The sequence below is a fragment of the Papio anubis genome, chromosome 14 (assembly GCF_008728515.1).
Source record: "Papio anubis isolate 15944 chromosome 14, Panubis1.0, whole genome shotgun sequence".
Lineage (NCBI taxonomy): Eukaryota > Metazoa > Chordata > Mammalia > Primates > Cercopithecidae > Papio > Papio anubis.
Window position 1 is genome coordinate 64608889 of NC_044989.1, and position 6000 is coordinate 64614888.

Sequence of the window (6000 nt, forward strand, 5' to 3'; positions counted from 1 at the left end):
CAGATAGAGACCAGCCTGACCAACTTGGTGAAACCCTGTCTCTAATAAAAATTTAAAAAATTAGTTGGGCGTGGTAGTGTGCGCCTGTAGTCCCAACTTCTCAGGAGGCTGAGGCACGAGAATTGCTTGAACCTGGGGGGTGGACGTTGCAGTGAGCCGAGATCGTGCCATTGCGCTCCAGCCTGGGTGACAGAGCAAGACCTTGTCAAAAAAAGAAAAAAAAAACCACACACACACGGTGGTGGCTTTTATGTGAATCAAATTCCTTTTACTGAGTCTTTCTAACCCTTAGGAGCTGTCCCAAAGACTTCCTGTGTCAATGTAGTCTGTGGGGTAATTGAATTAGGATAATAGGGTTGAAACATTTCATAATTTAATGAGTTTGTGGATTTCTTATTCCCAGAATTAAAAAGAACCTCTATGAATGGCAAATTTAGTAATTATCAAACTGAACAGAATTTGACTCTATTTAACCAACTGGCACACACTCTGTAGATAACAGCATGATCTAGTATTTATGAAGAGCCTATTCCCCCTGCTCCTACCCTTAGACACCAGAAATTCATTAAATGTAAAGCCTTACATAATTCTGTAAATAAACTCACTTATCTGGAATGTTCCTAGCCTCTAAATTAGGTATTAAAGAAGTGATATCATTCTTTTGGTACAGGCCTTTGGCTTTCCCTAAAATGTAGTGGCTAGGTATGGCCCAGAACACAAACTGGCTACAGTTTGATGGAATTTAATGAATAACAACAACAACAATAATAAAATGCCAAGTCCTCTTAGTGTGAGAGCAATAAACAATTGAATTCTTGGGAGAGAGATGAAAATAGGATCTAGTCCTTAAGTGGCCTACGGCCTAGCAGATTCCTTCTGGCCTTAGGTTACATACATTGGGTTGATTTGGATTAGAAACATGAAAGTACACATTTTGCCTTTAATTACAATTTTTTTTTCAGTAGTACTCTTGCTAAATGTCCAAAGAAATACAGAGCTAGACAATAATAATAGCTTACATTCATGTCTCAAGTGTTTTACATGGATATCTTTTAACCCTCACAAATAACCCTAGAAGGGATACTATTATTATTTTCCCCTTTGAAAGATGAAGAAACTGGGATCCAGATATGCTAGGCAATGTCCTGTGGAATAATCTGGCGGCAAACTCAAACAAACAGAATGACTGCAGAGTCTGAGATGATAAGGACAGGTGATACCATCTCCCAAACTCTGCTGCCTCTCCACTAAGGGGTAGCAGATTGATAGCAAGACTCTTTCATAGGAGGATCACTAAGTGTTTTGCTTGAATGTAATGATAACTTCCCCCAGCAATCCTTCTGTGTGGTTTATAGTTTTGTTTTGTTTTTGAGACAGAATCTCACTCTGTCACCCAGGCTGGAGTGCAGTGGCGCGATCTTGGCTCACTGCAACCTCCACCTCCCATGTTCAAGCGATTCTCCTGCCTCAGCCTCCCAAGTAGCTGGGATTAAAGGTGTGCTCCACCATGCCCAGCTATTTTTTTGTATTTTTAGTAGAGATGGACAACCTCTGTGTTCCAAGTTCAAGGGATTCTTATACCTCAGCCTCCCGAGTAGCTGGGATTACAGGTGTGAGCCACTGTGCCCTGCCTGGTGTGGTTTAAAAACCAAGAACTGGGCTGGATGCAGTGGCTCATGCCTGTAATCCCAGCACTTTGGGGAGCCCAGGTGGGTGGATCACTTGAGGTCAGGAGTTTGAAACCAGCCTAGCCAACATGACAAAATCCCACCTCTACAAAAATACAAAAAAAAAAAAAAAAATTAGCTGGGCGTGGTGGTGAGCACCTGTAATCCCAGGTTCTTGGGAGGCTGAGGCAGGATAGTTGCTTGAACACAGGAGGCGGAGGTAGTGAGCCAAGATTGCACACTGCACTCCAGCCTGGATAACAAAGTGAGACTCCGTCTAGAAACAAAACAAAACAAACCAACAAAAAACAAAACCAAGAACTGACTAGAGGTCCATCAAATGGAAAAATGATTTGTGTTAAGGCACTCCTTGCAAAACTGGCAGATAGGGGCAGAAAGAGAAGAGGCTCTTACCTTCACTTGTGGGACTTCACCAATGGCCAGTGCTCTTCTGAACTCCACATAGTGAAAGACAAATAGCATTCTTTCCAGTCAGTGTGCTCATTTGCTACTCCTTCTATATTTCTCCCTAGGGGCTAACATTCCTGGCAAAAAAAATTAAACCAGGATCATAGCCATAGAAACCAGATTATAAAATTGCTTCTTATCTGAATTCATATTCTAGCCTTTCTTTAGTACTTTCATAAACCATCCCAGACTGATAGAATGATCTTTTTTATGACTCATGGATATATTTTACTTTGCCATTTTTATCCTCTTTACTTTGAGGCAGAAGATCAGATGATGAAGAAGATTCACCCTGTAGTGCTACATAAGATTTTATTTTACCCTAACATGTGGACTATGGACCTAAAAAAAGAAATATGTTCAGCTTAGTATTATGTATAAGAAATACTTTTTAAAGTTTTATAAAAACATAATCCAATGATAAAATATATTCATTTAAAAAGCATTTGTTGAATTCTTTCTAGGTGTCAAGCACTGCAGTAGATTCTGAAGATACAAAAATAAATAAAACATCATTCCTGCCCTCAAGACACTTACACTCTTATGTGTAACATTGTGTGACCATCTGTCTGGGCCTTCCTAAGACAGTCTTAGTTTACACCTGTTTTCCCAATATAAGTATAAATAGCACCCCCTTTCACTCTCAAGTGTTCCTTTTTAGATGATAAATTATATATACCCTAGTAATAATATTTCCCACTAGATGATGTTTTTAAAATACTTGTAATTCTTGGATATAAATAAAAAGTACAAACAGTGAAGGACCAAAAATGTACTTGACACTCTGTCTTCATTTTGAAATCACTATTTCTGTCACTGAGTGTCAGTTTAAGTCAGTTCATTGGGAAAATGTGAACTTGGTTCACATTATTTTTGTTGTGGTTTTACATTATTTTACAAAATGCAACTGCTGTCCAATCTCTATAGGAAGGAAGAAATGAATGGCTAGAAAACTTAAGAAGATGAGAGAATACTGCAATAAATGGAGATCATAGTATGTATCATATCATATACTCAACTCCAGTTTTGGTACAGGCCAAAGGTGAATAGGGCACAGAGGTCTTTAAGGGGAAGAGCAGTGTCAGGTAGAGCAGCCAAAGCAATGATTGAAGGCAGTTGTTGTCAAGGACCTCTGATCTTAAAATTCAACGTGGCATGTGGCTTTCCCTCAGACTCTGGTTTCTACTCCATTTCTAAAGACACTCAACTCAATGGTTTTTAAAACTATCCGTGATGTTCTTTTGTGAAAGGTTGGTGTTTGCAGAACTTCTCATTACACATCATTCTGTGTACTGTTGTCTGAATATGTATACGTATGTATTTTGATATTGAAGACAGACTATTTTTAGTTTCCTTTGGATATGTTTGGAGAAACTCCTAACTGTTGCTATGCTGCTATGGAAACGGTATCCACGTATACTGACATGTTTACAATGATTAAAACACTATAAACTTTCCAGGGCAAAGGCAAACAGCTTACTTCTATCAAAGTTGCTCCATGCTTTCCTTTTTTTTTTATTAGTTTATTTATTACTCTCAGCCCCATGTTGGAATCTGTTTCATCTGTGCCTGCATTAAAGAGATTTTTTTTTTTTTTTTTTTTTTGCTGACGTGCATATTCATTTAATTGATTTCACATTCACAACTATAGTGGCGCTGAAAGCCAGTGAAAAATGTTCCCTGAAATAAAAAATATTCCTTGTTAGGAATTAAGAATTGAATACCTGCTAGTTTTCCAGATGAGAAATGGAAAGAATACTTCTTGAGAGTATGTTGACAATCTATCTAGAATTTTCAAGTGTAGGAGACTTTGAAAGTAGCTTAAATGTAATGATTGTAATTATTATTTGTGTATACAAAATGAATTTAAGGAGTATTCTAATTGCTAGGAAATATGCAAACCTAAAAAGGAGGTTTATTGCTTTTCTTCGAGCATAGGAAAAATTAGGTGGCTGAGAATCTTTACAATTTTTGGAGAAAAGAATCTTAACAAAGCCACAGGAATGAAAGTGAATAAGAACCTGTTTGTTTGAAGACATCAGAAAAGTGGTTTTTGTCAGGGCTGTTTTCTAGGAGTCAAAAAATATTTGAAAGTAGAATCTATAATTGTGACTCATACAGCAGTGGGTCCTGATTACATAAAAAGGCACACACGCTCTAGTAGAGCATATTTTTTAATAGAAATTTAAACCCAGAGTACTTTCTCCTTTAAAATATCTTTTCCAAAATTTGATACCTATTTTGCATAAGTATACAGTAAAACAAATTTAGGCTGTCATGATGGAGTCTACTTTCCTCTCTCTTCTACTGAAATCTCCTTTTTGTCATCTTCTTGAAATGGTCATTTTAAGTCACACATAAAAAACAAAACAAAACACCAAATAGAAGTTCTATGGGAATGGAAATGATTCATGGAGAGCTGGTTGCAGCAGGGAACTGGGCTTGCTTGCATCTGGAGATCAGGGCTCCAGTACTTCCCCCTGACCCAGGCCCCTTTCCAGCAGTGTTTATATGCTTTCTCTGCTTCTGCTGATCAGATGATATTCCATTCTAAGCCTTTCATGGGACAATGTTTATGTGCTTTTTTTTCTTCTACTCTGTGGAGAGGATTCCTCCCTGCCTCTTGGAGCTTAGCAGCACTAAGAAATGTCACCCTAAGGTCACATTTAGATGAAAACCCAGTAAAACATGATGGACTTGCTACAGCAAGTGACCGTGAGGGACACTCACAGTATGATGACTGTGGCTTGCTAGTCTAACATGGGGACAGGAGTGAGGGTGTGTCACAGGAGGTCCTAATGGGGAGGCAAATCTGCTTTAGCAGCAGCTCATGTCAAGAGGCTGGGTGTTGCGGCATTAATTCTCCTGGGTTGGGAGCCTGGGGAAGGGGGGTGTCAAGTGGCTCTGGCAACTGGACCCCTTCGGGATTACCCTCAGGATCAGGATGAAAAGGGGGAAGTCAGGCAGGGGCAGCAGCATGGTTTATGCAGAGAGCACCCCAGGCAGCCATGAACTGGCTTGCTCCGTTCAGATTTCTCTTACACAGCAGTTTTTCGTTTCTGTTCTGTGGCCTCTGAGGGAATTTCCCAAATTAACCTTCACTAAGCTTTCCTGAGGGACTGTTTTTCAGGGCTGGTGGGGGAATTTCCCCCTTTTGACCACACTGTTGCCGGGAGATTTATTGCGCTCTTCATCTGGGGATTTTCTCACTGGCATTTTGCTACTTCCTGTTTCCCAAGAGTCTCTGCTCTCTGGGAACTGAAGAGTTATCAAGAGAAGGGGACAAACAGCCTTTGGGAAAAAGGGGAGGAGGGTGTATTTAATACAGTGTTGCTTTTCTTCCCCTCCTTTAGTTCTTTGCTATAGTAACATTGGATTTGAAAATCAGGCCCAGGGAGCTTGCTGAGAGCTTTGGATTGATTACTCTAAAAGTTCCACAGGAACTTGAGTTTTACGGTGTAATCACAAATCACATAAGTGATTGGTTTATTAGAATATCCTTCCTCTATTTGGGATGGATAGAAACTCCTGTGTTAAACCACTAAAGAAATCATTACTCCTTTTACTTAGTGAAAATGCACTACCACTTGTTGAATGCTTCCTGTGTGTCAGCCATGGCACTGGGGCTTTGCATACATTTCTTATTTGATAGGGGCAACAACCTGGAGGAGTAGGGCTTATTCAGACTCATTTAATAGATGAGCAAACCAAGCCTCGAAGAGGCTCTGAGAGGTTAACTGACAACCACATTTTCCTGGCTGGTATTAAGCAAAGCTCCAATTCTGTGGGTTCCCAAAGCCTATGCTCATGTTTACTCAGCTATAAATTTGCATTGAATTGGGGATTTGTTTCATGGGTCTTTTAG